The sequence below is a fragment of the Neofelis nebulosa genome, chromosome 2 (assembly GCF_028018385.1).
Source record: "Neofelis nebulosa isolate mNeoNeb1 chromosome 2, mNeoNeb1.pri, whole genome shotgun sequence".
NCBI lineage: Eukaryota > Metazoa > Chordata > Mammalia > Carnivora > Felidae > Neofelis > Neofelis nebulosa.
The window spans coordinates 34623154-34635300 of record NC_080783.1 but is presented as its reverse complement, the minus strand read 5'-3'; the positions used below and the strand labels follow the sequence as shown (position 1 = coordinate 34635300).

General features: G+C 41.0%; 1 protein-coding gene across 1 annotated transcript in view; it reads left to right on the top strand.

Annotated features, from left to right (window-relative positions):
- CASP8 (caspase 8) overlaps positions 1-12147 on the top strand; it is a 75834-nt gene that overhangs the window by 19488 nt on the left and 44199 nt on the right. The window lies entirely within an intron of this gene.

The following is a 12147-nucleotide window of genomic DNA, read 5'->3' as shown; positions in this document are numbered from 1 at the left end:
ATCTGTTAAGTCCGTCTGGTCTGATGTGTCATTCAAAGCCCTTGTTTCCTTGTTGATTTTTTGATTAGATGATCTGTCCATTGCTGTGAGTGGGGTGTTGAAGTCTCTTACTATTATGGTATTACTATGGATAAGTTTCTTTATGTTTGTGATTAATTGATTTATATATTTGGGTGTTTTCACATTTGGCACATAAATGTTTACAATTGTTAGGCATTCTTGGTGGATAGACCCTTTAGTTATGATATAATACCCTTCTGCATCTCTTGATACAGTCTTTATTTTAAAGTCTAGATTTGAAGTCTGATACAAGTATGGCTACTCCAGCTTTCTTTGTTGACCATTAGCATGATAGATGGTTCTCCATCCCCTTAATTTAAATCTGAAGGTGTCTTTAGGTCTAATGTGGGTCTCTTGTAAACAGCGTATAGATGGATCTTGTTTTCTTATCCATTCTGTTACCCTGTGTCTTTTGATTGGAGCATTGAGTCCATTGACGTTTAGAGTGACTACTAAAAGATAGGAATTTATTGCCATTATGTTGCTTGTAGAGTTGGAGTTTCTGGTGGTGTTCTCTGGTCGTTTCTAATCTTTGTTGCTTTTGCTATTTATTTATTTATCTATTTATTTATTTATTCATTCATCTTTTCTCCTCTCAGAGAATCCCCCTTAAAATTTCTTGCAGGGCTGGTTTAGTAATCACAAAGTCCTTTAATTTTGTTTGTCTGGGAAACTTTTCATCTTTCCTTCTAGTTTGAATGATAGCCTTACTGGATAAAGAATTCTTGGCTGCATATTTTTCTTATTCAGCACATTGAATATATCCTGCCACTCCTTTCTGGCCTGCCAAGTTTCTGTGGATAGATCTGCTGCAAACCTGATCTGTCTTCCCTTGTAGTTAAGGACTTTTTTCCTTTGCTGCTTTCATGATTCTCTCCTTGCCTGAGTGTTTTGGGAATTTGACTATGATATGCCTTGTTGATGGTTGGTGTTTGTTGAATCCCATTGGGGTCCTCTGTGCTTCCTGGATTTTGATGTCTGTGTCTTTCCCCAGGTTAGGGAATTTTCCACTATGATTTGCTCACATAACCCTTTTGCCCCTATTTCTCTGCCTTCCTCTTCTGGGACCCCTATGATTATGATGTTGTTCCCTTTTTAATGAGTCACTGATTTCTCTAATTTTTAAATTGTGCTCTTTTGCCTTAATCCCCCTCTTTTTTTATGCTTTGTTATTCTCCATAAATTTGTCCTCTATATCACTGATTCTCTGTTCTGCCTCATCCATCCTTGCTGCCACGGCATCCATTTGAGATTGCAGCTCAGTTATAGCATTTTTTATTTCATCCCGACTAGCTTTTACTTCTTCTATCTGCGCAGAAAGGGATTCTAATCTATTTTCGACTCCAGCTAGTATTCTTATTATCTTGATTCTAAATTCTGGTCCAGACATTTTGATTGTATCTGTTTTGGTTAAGTCCCTGGCTGTTGTTTCTTCTGCTCTTTCTTTTGGGGTAAATTCCTTTGTTTCATCATTTTGAAGGGAGAAAAGGAATTAATGAGGTAAAAAAATTACAATTAAAAATATTAAAATTTAAAAATTAAATACACACACACAGACACACACACAAAATCGAATAAATGATGCTAGATCCTAGGTGTCTTTTGGTCTGGGTGTTGAAAGGGGCTTGATAGATTAGAGAAAAAGGTGTAAAGAAGAAAGCAAGGAAATATTTTGAAAATTTGATAAAATGAATACACTGAAGTAGACTAAAATGAAATTATGAAAGTAAAAAAGAATTTGAAAAAACTTACACAAAATTAAAAAATATAGTACAAAAAATTAAAGAAAAAATTTTTAATAAGGATTCAAAATAAAAATGAATTTTTTCTCTTTCTGTTCACGAAAAAGAAAAGAAATAAAAAAGAAAAAATGAAAAAGGAAACAGAAAGAAAGAAAATTGAATAGATGGACCGGTGAACATACTGAAATATGACTGAAATTACTTTGTTTTCCCCTAGAAGTCAAACTATGAAGCGCTTTATAGTCCATAAACTAAGCAGGCGGAGAGACTTGTGTTCCTGAAGAGCGAGGTTGGTCCAGTTGGGCAGGGCTTAGTGTAACAGCTCTGTTCTCCACTAGATGGCGCTGCTTGGCTTACTGGGTGGATTGTTGTGGCGCTTGTAGGTCCATACGCGCATGCGCAGGAGCAGTGAAAATGGCATCACCCAGCTACGGAGTCTCTAGTATCAGAACTCTGTTCTCCCTGATCAGCAATCATGCACCTGTCCTTTTTCTTCAGCTTCCGTCCACTCCCCGCTTTTACACAGTCCGTGACCAAGTCCCAAGCAGCACCTCCGTCCTGAGTTTTGTCTCAGATGTGGCTGTTTTTCCTGACCCCTTACCTCTGAGGGACTGTGGCTTTGACCCGTTCTGCCCCTCTGCAGGAGGGTCTCACAGAGCAATGGCTGGGTGCCGGCAGCACCCAGGAATGTTTGTGGGACCACGTTGCTGCCAATGCCCAGAGACTGCCGCTGGGTGCCAGCCTGTCCCAGAAAAAGTTCGCGAGATAGTGTAGCAGCAGCGTTTCAGGGATTATGGAAAATTACAACCCACATCTGGCACCAGGCTTCACCCTTAATGACCTTGTTCCAGCACCAGCAAATATGGTTGTTCTCCCAGGTCCACTGGGGCCTTGCTTTTGAGGGACCCACACAGACTTTACCAAGTATCCTCCTAGCAGGGGAACCGCCTCTCCCCGTGTGGCCTGAAGAACTCTGGACTCCACTCTGCTCCTGGGGATTCACCCTTCCCACCAGAGCACCACCAGGTATCGAGCTGTGGAGTTTCAGTCTCTGCCTTCTCACTGTTTATAGTCTTTATGGGATTTAAACCATCTCCTTTCTCCCTTTTTAGTTCAGTCCCTGCGGCTGTTTCCACTTTTCCACTTTCTCTCCAGCTGCTTTTGTGGTGGGGGGTGGGGGGGAGCTTTTCCCATATTCCACCCCCCCCCCCGTCTTCATCCTCTCTCTGCATGCAAAAGCGGCTCCCTGCCCTCCGTGGCTGCTCTGTTCCCCAGTTCACCTCTCCGCACTGCATACCTGCTGAATTCTGTGGTTAAGGTTGTGCAGATTGTTGTGTTAATCCTCAGATCACTTTTCTAGGTGTGCAGAATGGTTTAGTGTTGGTCTGGCTGTATTTCATGACGTGAGATGCACAAAAAACTTCTATGCTGTTCTGCCATCTTGGCTCCTTCCCCCTCAGCTAGTATCTTTATAATTGTAGTTTTAAATTCTAGTTCAGACATCTTACTTATTTATGTATTTAAAATTTTTTTTAAATGTTTATTCATTTTTGAGAGAGAGAAAAAGAGTGCAAGTGAGGGAGGGGCAGAGAGAGAGGGAGACACAGAATCCAAAGCAGGCTCCAGGCTCTGAGCTGTCACCATAGACAGCGCAAATTGACAGAACCACGAGATCACGACTTGAGCTGACGTGGGACATTTAACCAACTGAGCCACCCAGGCACTCCTTACTTATGAATGTATTGATTAAAGCTCTGGCCATACTTTATTCTGTTCTTTCTTTTGGGGTGAATTCCTCCATCTTGTCATTTGTCAAAAGAAAAAAAAAAAAAGGAAGCTAGGCCCTAGGTGTGTTTTTGTCTGCTTGTTAAAAGAAACTAGATCAAATATATATAATTTAAAAAATATTAAAAATAAACAAATTTTTAAAAATTGCTTTTTCTGCATCCCAAGAGGGAAAAAAAGAAACACAAAAGAAGCTACATCCTATTTACCCTAGAGCTGAAGCTGTGTAGCACTCTATGATCAATAGAGTTGGTGTGTGCAAGAGGTTTGTGGTGGTCTTCTGGAGGTGAGGTCTTCTGTGCTGATTCTTGGGTGGACTTGCCCTAATGGAGATGAACCTGCAGGGTGCATGGGGGTGGGCAGAGCTTGGTGTAAGTGGCTCCAGCTTCCACTTGGTGGCACTGTTTTGCTCACAAAGTCTGTCAGTGCTGATGAGCGTGGTGAAAATTGTGTTGTCCTGCTCTCTCCTCCTGGAGTAGGGAGCTTGCACCTGCAACTCTTCAGGAAGCCCTGGCAGAAGAGCATATAATCACCTCTCTTGTGTCCCCAGCATCTGCCAGATCCCTGCCTTCACCCTTCTGCATCTCAGTTCTGTCTGCCAAGTTGCACAGTACTCCTGTGTTTTGTCTCAGGCATGTGGCTAGGTTTCAAAAGTCCAAATTTTAGAGATTTGCGCAACACAGAGCCGAGCAGATCCTCTGGGAGAGTGACTTGCTGTACTGTGGCTGGTTTTGGCTTGTCCCAGAAATTGGTTGTGTGACTGCACAGAGCTTTAGAATTTATGGTAAAGCACTGCAGAATGCTGGCACCAAGGCTCGCTGCCCCCAGCCAACATCCCCATTCCTATGTTAGTGACTGAGGCAGCTCATTGGTGCCCACTGGGTCTTTTGCTCCCAGAGAGGCCATTTTACATCTCCCAAATGCAGCCCAAGCAGGGAAACTGCTTCTCCCGGTACAACCTAGGGGATCCTCAGACCATGCTGCCTGATCCTGGGTCTCCCTCAGCCCTTCTTCCCCAATGGAGCATTGCTAAGACCACCAGGTGTAACTCTGGTGATGGTGCAGACCTCCAAAACTTCAGGGTTTGTACTCCGCTGTTCATAAAAACTTGCAGTATCCAACCCTTCTCCTTCTCCCAGTCAGTGGTTTTGGGGAAGAGTTTTTCTTGTGCAATTCCCTGTAGGTACTTTCACTCTTTCTCTCTCTCTCTTTCCCTCTTGCTCCTCTCTCTGTGATTAGGGCTCCCTCCACATTGCAGTATCCACTGCTCTTCTGTCCCCCAAATCAACTCTCCACATCTCCTACCTTCCACAATGTGGCAGTTTTTTCACCTCTAGTTGTGCATTTTTGCTCTCTCAGTCCTCATATTGATTTCTTGAGTGTTCAAAATGATTTGATATTTATCTAGCTGTGTTTGAAGGATGAGGCAAACGTAGGGTCTCTGTATTCCTCTGCCATCTTAATTCTTCTCCATGTTGGTTTTTTTTAAATGTAAAGTTTTCTTTTCTTTACTTTTTCCTTTCCTTTCCTTTCCTTTCCTTGTCTTCTTTGTTTCTTTCTTTCTTAAGTGGGCTTCACCCCCAATGTGGCTCTTGAAGTCATGACCCTGAGATTGAGAGTCACGTGCTCTACCGACTGAGCCAGTCAGGTGTCCCTAAAAGTAAACTTTTCATTGAAATATTACATAAATACTGAAGATGCACAAGAGTCATAATGTAGAGTTTAAATCATTTTGATTTTTAAGCGTATTTTTTTTCACTTTCTTTTCTTCTCCAAATCTAGAGTTCACTTTTTCCACCAAGTACATTGTTCCCTGCTTTAGTTTGGGGACAAATTAATATCAGAGACTGAGATTATCTTTGCCAATAGTTTATTTAACACAGGTTCACTATGGGAATTTCACAAGCCAATAATAGCATACAGGATAATATCTCTTAATAAGCCAATAAAGAAATAACATTCTCCAAATTAATGATGGTTTAGTCACATTATTGCTTCAGGCAAGGGAGATGAAAGGGAGAGACTTCAAATGTAGTTGAGGTGTACCTTTATTCAAGTTGGTACTAGGGAGGGACAGAGTAGCCAACTGAAAGCTGACATCTACCTGCCATGGCAAAGGTAAAAGTCCCTATTGGTAGAACATGTTCCTAGGGAACATTGGCATTGGTATTGGTGGATAAGATCACTGCTTGGTTTTCACCACTGCTGGTAAGAGTTGCCTTTATTGCAGCAGGAACTAATGCCCCAAGGTCTTTGAAGCACTTTTTATTTATTCATTCATTTATTTATTTATTTTTATTTTTTATTTTTTTATTATATGAAATTTATTGTCAAATTAGTTTCCATACAACACCCAGTGAAGCACTTTTCAGATTAGCAGAATCACCTTGCCCAGAATGAACCATCTCAGTCCTCACAAACTCTCAGTATTTAAAGTTTAAATGTCCTCTTGCCATAGTTGCTTCCTCAAATGTTTTAGTCCCCAGCAACACTCCTCAGGAGCTGAGTTACTGAGTGCTCAGTACCACAGATAAGATAAGGATATCCTGATACAGCTTACTTCAGTTTTATTTTTTTTGTCTTTGCCATAAATAAATGGATTTGAAATCATATCACACCAATCCACAACATCCCCTAAGAAAGTATGCTAGTTGGTAAAGTCTTTAGCTTATTCGTGCATCAATGGGTGGTTCTGTCATCTGGCTTCATCCTGGCTTAGAAAGACAGAAGTTAGAGTTGAAAATAATACTCTTTGGTTCTGTGCCAAAGCCACCTGTGGGCCAACTCTTTTTGATGATGAAGCAACAGCGTTAGATGTCAAGCATGACAAGAGTTAAAAGGTTAGCCTGGGAACAATGGAAAGAGGCATTTTGCATTTTCATTGAACAACTTTGGGAGCAGCCTGTGGGGTCCTGAATAAACATGTAAGAAGAACTTGGACAATAAAGATATAGGCTGGAGTTGTCAGAGCTGGCTTCCTGGAGGAAGTGGATAGTGTTGTCTGGATTCACACTTTATTTTTCTTTTCTTTTCTAAGATGTTATTTAAATTCTAGTTAACATACAAGTGCAATATTGGTTTCAGGGGTAGAATTTAGTGATTCATCACTTACATGCAACACCTAGTGCTCATCATAGCAAGTGCCTTCCTTAATGCCTATCACCCATCCTGCCCATCCTCCACCCACCTCTCTCCATCAATTCTGTTTGTTCTCTATCTTTAAGAGTGTCTTATGGTTTGTTTCACCTCTCTTTCTTTTTCCCCCTCCCATATGTTCAACTGTTTTGTTTCTTAAATTCCACATATGAGTGAAATCATACGGTGTTTGTCTTTTTCTGCTTGACTTATTTCACTTAGCATAATACACTCCAGCTCCATCCACATCATTGCAAATAGCAAGATTTCATGCTTTTTTATGGCTGAGTAATATTTCAGTGTGTGTGTGTGTGTGTGTGTGTGTGTATCACATCTTCTTTTTTGAGAGAGAGAGAGAGGGAGAATGGGAGAGAGGCAGAGGGAGAGAGAGAGACAGGGAGAGAGAGAGAGAGAAAGACAATCCCAAGCAGGCCTTACACCCAGCGTGGAGTCTGACATGGGGCTTGATCCCATGACCATAAGATCATGACCCGAGCTGAAATCAAGAGTTGGACACTCAACTGATTGAGCCACCCAGATGCCCCCATATCTTCTTTTTCCATTCATCAGTTGATGGACATTTGGGCTCTCTCCAAAGTCTGGCTATTGATAATGCTGCTATGAACATTGGGATGCATGTACTCCTTTGTGGATTCACACTTTGGAGTATCGGATGGAGAGTGTTCCAAGATGGGACAACAAATAACAGGGGTGCAAAAATGAGAAAGGAGGGTGGAATAGCATGATATTATCAAGGACCCAATGCTGAGCTGGACTTGAGATACTGTAAAAAAGAGCCTTGAGAGGGCTTGTGGTGTCTTTTGGGAAAAGCAGAGAACTTGTTCTGTTTGAAAAAGGCCCCTTGAATGTGTGGACTATCACTTAAGTATCCAAAGGTTATTTATGAGGTAATTTCAGGGAATAGTCACTCCCATTCCCACACAGGGGCACTTGAACTTTTATTCTCTTTTCTCTTCTGAAATGCATTTCTCCTCAACTTTTAGGTATCTTCATCTAATTTCTTTATTTTGTTGCCTGATTTGCTTTTCACTTTTTGGTTAATAACACACCTTTTTTAGGAGTTCATAGATTCCCATCAGCTTACTTTTCTATGATGTTTCCTCCTTGAATCTCTGGTATCTTGGGCTGATTGTGCTTTGGTCTTATTTGCTTTCCCTTAGTGATCAGATGTTTCTGTTTTCCTTCCATCCTGGCTTGGCAATTTTCACCCTTTTTAAGCAAGAGAATCCTCCCAGTTCAAATGTCACCAGTAATGGACAGTGGCAGTCATTGCCCCATTGTCTGTGAGCTTACTCTTATGAAGCTCCCACTGCAGCAAGAATTGTGAAGCTTTTGACATTTCCCTGGTGGCTTCAGATAGAATCTGGTACAGCATTTGCCTATTGATAATTGAACCCAAACACATGAAACTGGGCTTTCTTCTGCTTTTCTTTCCAATACCAGCTAGCCCCTACTCTCAGAGCAGTGGGGAGACTTTTGATCCCTTTTAGTCTATTTACTTGTCTCTCTTGCCTTCCTGAGAAGTGAGTCTATAAATTTTTGCATAGATATTCCTGAGGTCCCCATATTACTGAAGCCAGGTCTGTTTCTAGCAGGTCTAAGCCTGCAATGTTTCATAAGCCAAACAGACTCATTCCCACTATATAAAGAATTCATATACCTAACAAAGCCAATACTTCACATTCATTTAATAAGGGACAAAATAGATGAACAGTCAATTTATATACAAGAAAATTTCTGTTGTTGAAGCAATTACAGGATATAGAAAAAGAAATTTTTTCCAACTCATTTTGCAAGGCTCAATTAGCCCTAAATCTACAACCACCATGTAAGCAACTTTTTAGGAAACTTAGATAAGAAAATCTTATAATCAACACCAAAATTTTTTTCCTTGATAATTTAATACCCTTTCCTGATTAAAAAAATACTAGGGAGCTTAAGTTGAAAAGAAGAATCTCTAACTTGATAAAAATAATTGTCAGATCCAGATGGCCAACAGACACATGAAAAGATGCTCAACATCATTCATCATCAGGGAAATGCAAAAGAAAATGACAATGAGATATCACCCCACACCTGTCAGAATGGCTAAAATAAAAAACACAAGAAAAAACAAGTGTTGGTGAAGATGTGGGAAATAAAGAACCCTCTTGCACTATTGCTGGGAATGCAAACTGGTACAGCCAATTGGAAAACAGTATGGAAGTTCCTCAAAAAGTTAAAAATAGAGCTACCTTATGATCCAGTAATTGTACTACTGGGTGTTTATCCAAAAGATACAAAAACATTAATTCAAAGGGATACATGCATCTCAATGTTTATAGCAACATTATTTACAATAGCTAAATTATGGAAGGAGCCCAAGTGTCCATCGATTGATTAGTGGCTAAAGAAGATGTGGCATATATATATATATATATATATACACAATAGACTATTAGTCAGCCATCAAAAAGAATGAAATATTGCCATTTGCAATGACATGGATAGAGCCAGAGAGTATTATGCTAAACAAAATAAGAGAAAGACAAATACCATATGATTTCACTCATATGTGGAATTTAAGAAACAAGAAAAAAATGAGCAAAGGAAAAAAGAGAGAGAGAGACAAACCAAGAAACAGATTCATAACTATAGAGAACAAACTGATGGTTACCAGAGGGGAGGGAGGTGAGTGGATGGGTTAAATAGGAGATGGGGATTAAGGAATGTACTTGTCATGATGAGCACTGGGTGATGTATGGAATTGTTGAATCAGCATATTGTATAACTGAAACTAACATAACACTGTCAACTATATTGGCATTAACATTAAAAAAAATAACTGTCAGAAACCTAAGTGAAAAATCATACTAGGAAAACTTTGTAGGCATTCTCATTAAACTCAAGAACATGATAAAGTTTTCCACACTGTTCTGGAGGACCTTGACAATTTAATGATCTAGACAACTTAACAAGTTAATTTAGCATGTATATCCAGTGTAGGGAGGGCAGCTTACCTGTGCTCTTGAAGAGGAAAAGCCTTTGTAATTGCATATGGCCAGGCCTGAAAGATCACACATAGGATTTTGGCCTCAACTCTATCTTTTGATTTTTTACAGCCCAAGGAATAAACATAGACTATCCCATCATGGGCCTGAATGAGTCAGATTTTGAGGGACTGTGTTAAGAACCAGGTAATTAGTCTGAGGTCAGAATCAATACCACTCAAAGGAGGATGATTGCACTTGCCTAGAGGATTAAATGTAATCATGAACCTCAATCATTGCCAAGCTAGGAAAAGATGTCCCATATTCCATTTGGTCTTACTGTAGAGATCCTGGAGATTTTTTTTCCTAAGGCTGGTGATAGATTGTTCTATTCTGCCAGTCTCATTGATCCAGGTACAACACAAAGTGCCAGCAGTTGCACAGATCTCATCTTGGCTGGCTATAAGGAGTCAAGGGCTATGTAGTTATCCAACACTACTTGGGCCAAGGAACTGAGACTGATCTGTTGTGCTTTGAAAGCTGAAGTAGTGCTGTTGATGACCTCAGGTGGTACCTGACCCTTTCTGATTGAAGGACTCTGACAGTAGAAATAATCGCCTGGAGTTGGTAATGCCTCCTGGTAAATCTCCTGAGTAACCAGAGTCTGCCTGGTTTTGGAGTTCCCATCCTAGTTGGTGTAGTATGATATGTCTAGCCTGGGTTGGGGGGAGGCTGTTTTGACTATTTATAAGTTTCTTATTATGAAATGCATGCTTCATTGCTAGGAGGAAGGCAGGTGAAGGCCTGATATTCACTAAAGAAATAACATTCCAAAGGGGTGCACAAAGTGCTGTGAGTGGGCAGAGTCCTTGAATGGAATTGAAAATTCTGTGTAAGTTGGGGCATGTGTAGGGGAGAAGGCCTTCACTACTGAGGTCAAAAATAGTCCCAGTGGTGGATCCCAGGTCTCTTTGCCAAGATGTTCCTAATGTCCCATTTCTGACAAGTTGACACCTAGGGAGGCATTTTGAGCTTTCAGTGTCAGATTCAATCGCAGCAATACTTTGGATTCAGAGTAATATGGTAGGAGTACCTGACGTAACAGAAAGGTCCATATTTAGAGAAATGCCCATTTGTAGTATTTAGCAGCATAGCAGTCAGATGCTTATCTATGTGGTCAGGTGGTGGGTGACACATCCAGCAATTTGTCAAATGTAGGGCAGGGAAAACTTCCTGGGATGAGCGTGGCAATAAATTTGGTGATGTGGAAGTCACACAAGCTACTCTGTGGCAGAGGAGAGAGGTTAGATTTTCATCTCTCCCTTCTGCATAACCAAGCTCATAGGTCCAAAGGCGCTCACATCCTATCAGTTGGAGGGACTTCTCACTGACTATGAAGCAGGCAGTCTGTTCTGTACCATGAGCAAAGATGACACCATTTACCCATCCCCCAAATGAATCCCAAATCTTCTGGTTTGGATCCTCTTGTGACTCAACAAAAATTTCTATTCTATATACAATACTCATCCCATGGGGCTACTGGGGGCAAAGTGGCAGGGCCAACTTAAGGAAAATGTTGGGTTAAAAATGATAGGTTAATGGTGATTCTCTTCAAAGACCTTGTAGACAAAGACCCATGCTTTGTACCCTGGAGGGTAAATGAAGAAGGGGCTACTGACTCCCACTCCTTGTTTAATTTCTTGTATAACTGAAACTAACCAAATCCCCATCTATGTGAGTCTTCAGAAAGGGGTTGAAGGGAATAGAAGGACCTTGCACTGTTCCTCACAGAGACCAAAAGTGTAAAATTAGAGGAAAGGGCTAAACAGTCTGATCAAACATATGGTGCAAATAACAAGTGCCCTTTTAGGAAATTGCTGCTCTGAGGCCCAGACTTCTCCCCTGCTCACCCTCACCATAGTACAGCCTGGGGTTATCTTACCCCCTCCTACCAGCTGCTTAAGCCTGTCCTTTAATTGTCCATTAAAATGCTCAATCAGCCCTGTCACTTGGAGATGATATGGGGGCATGGAAGCTCCATTATATGCCACATGATATGTGGCTTTGGGCTGTTATTAGATTCAGTGTGCTCAGGAAACCTGAGGAAGAAATAAATGTGGGCTTGTAGGTCCTGGATAGTGTGGCTTGAGTCAGTGGAATACATGGGAATGTCTAGGCCAAATCCAGAGAGTATCAACGGCAGTCAGGATCCAGCAAAACCCTCTAGATGAGATGAGAGGTTCAATATGATTTACCTGCAACATCTGACCCATTGGTTCAGGAATGTGTCTCTGGGCAGGGTTTTTTGCCTTGTCTGTGATATGGCAGTCAGGACAGCTTTTCTATGCAGTTTCAAAGTCTTCTGAAGACAGTCCATATGTGTAGTCTTAGTCTAGTGTGAATTCCCATGGGCCACCCTCTCATGGATCCAGAAT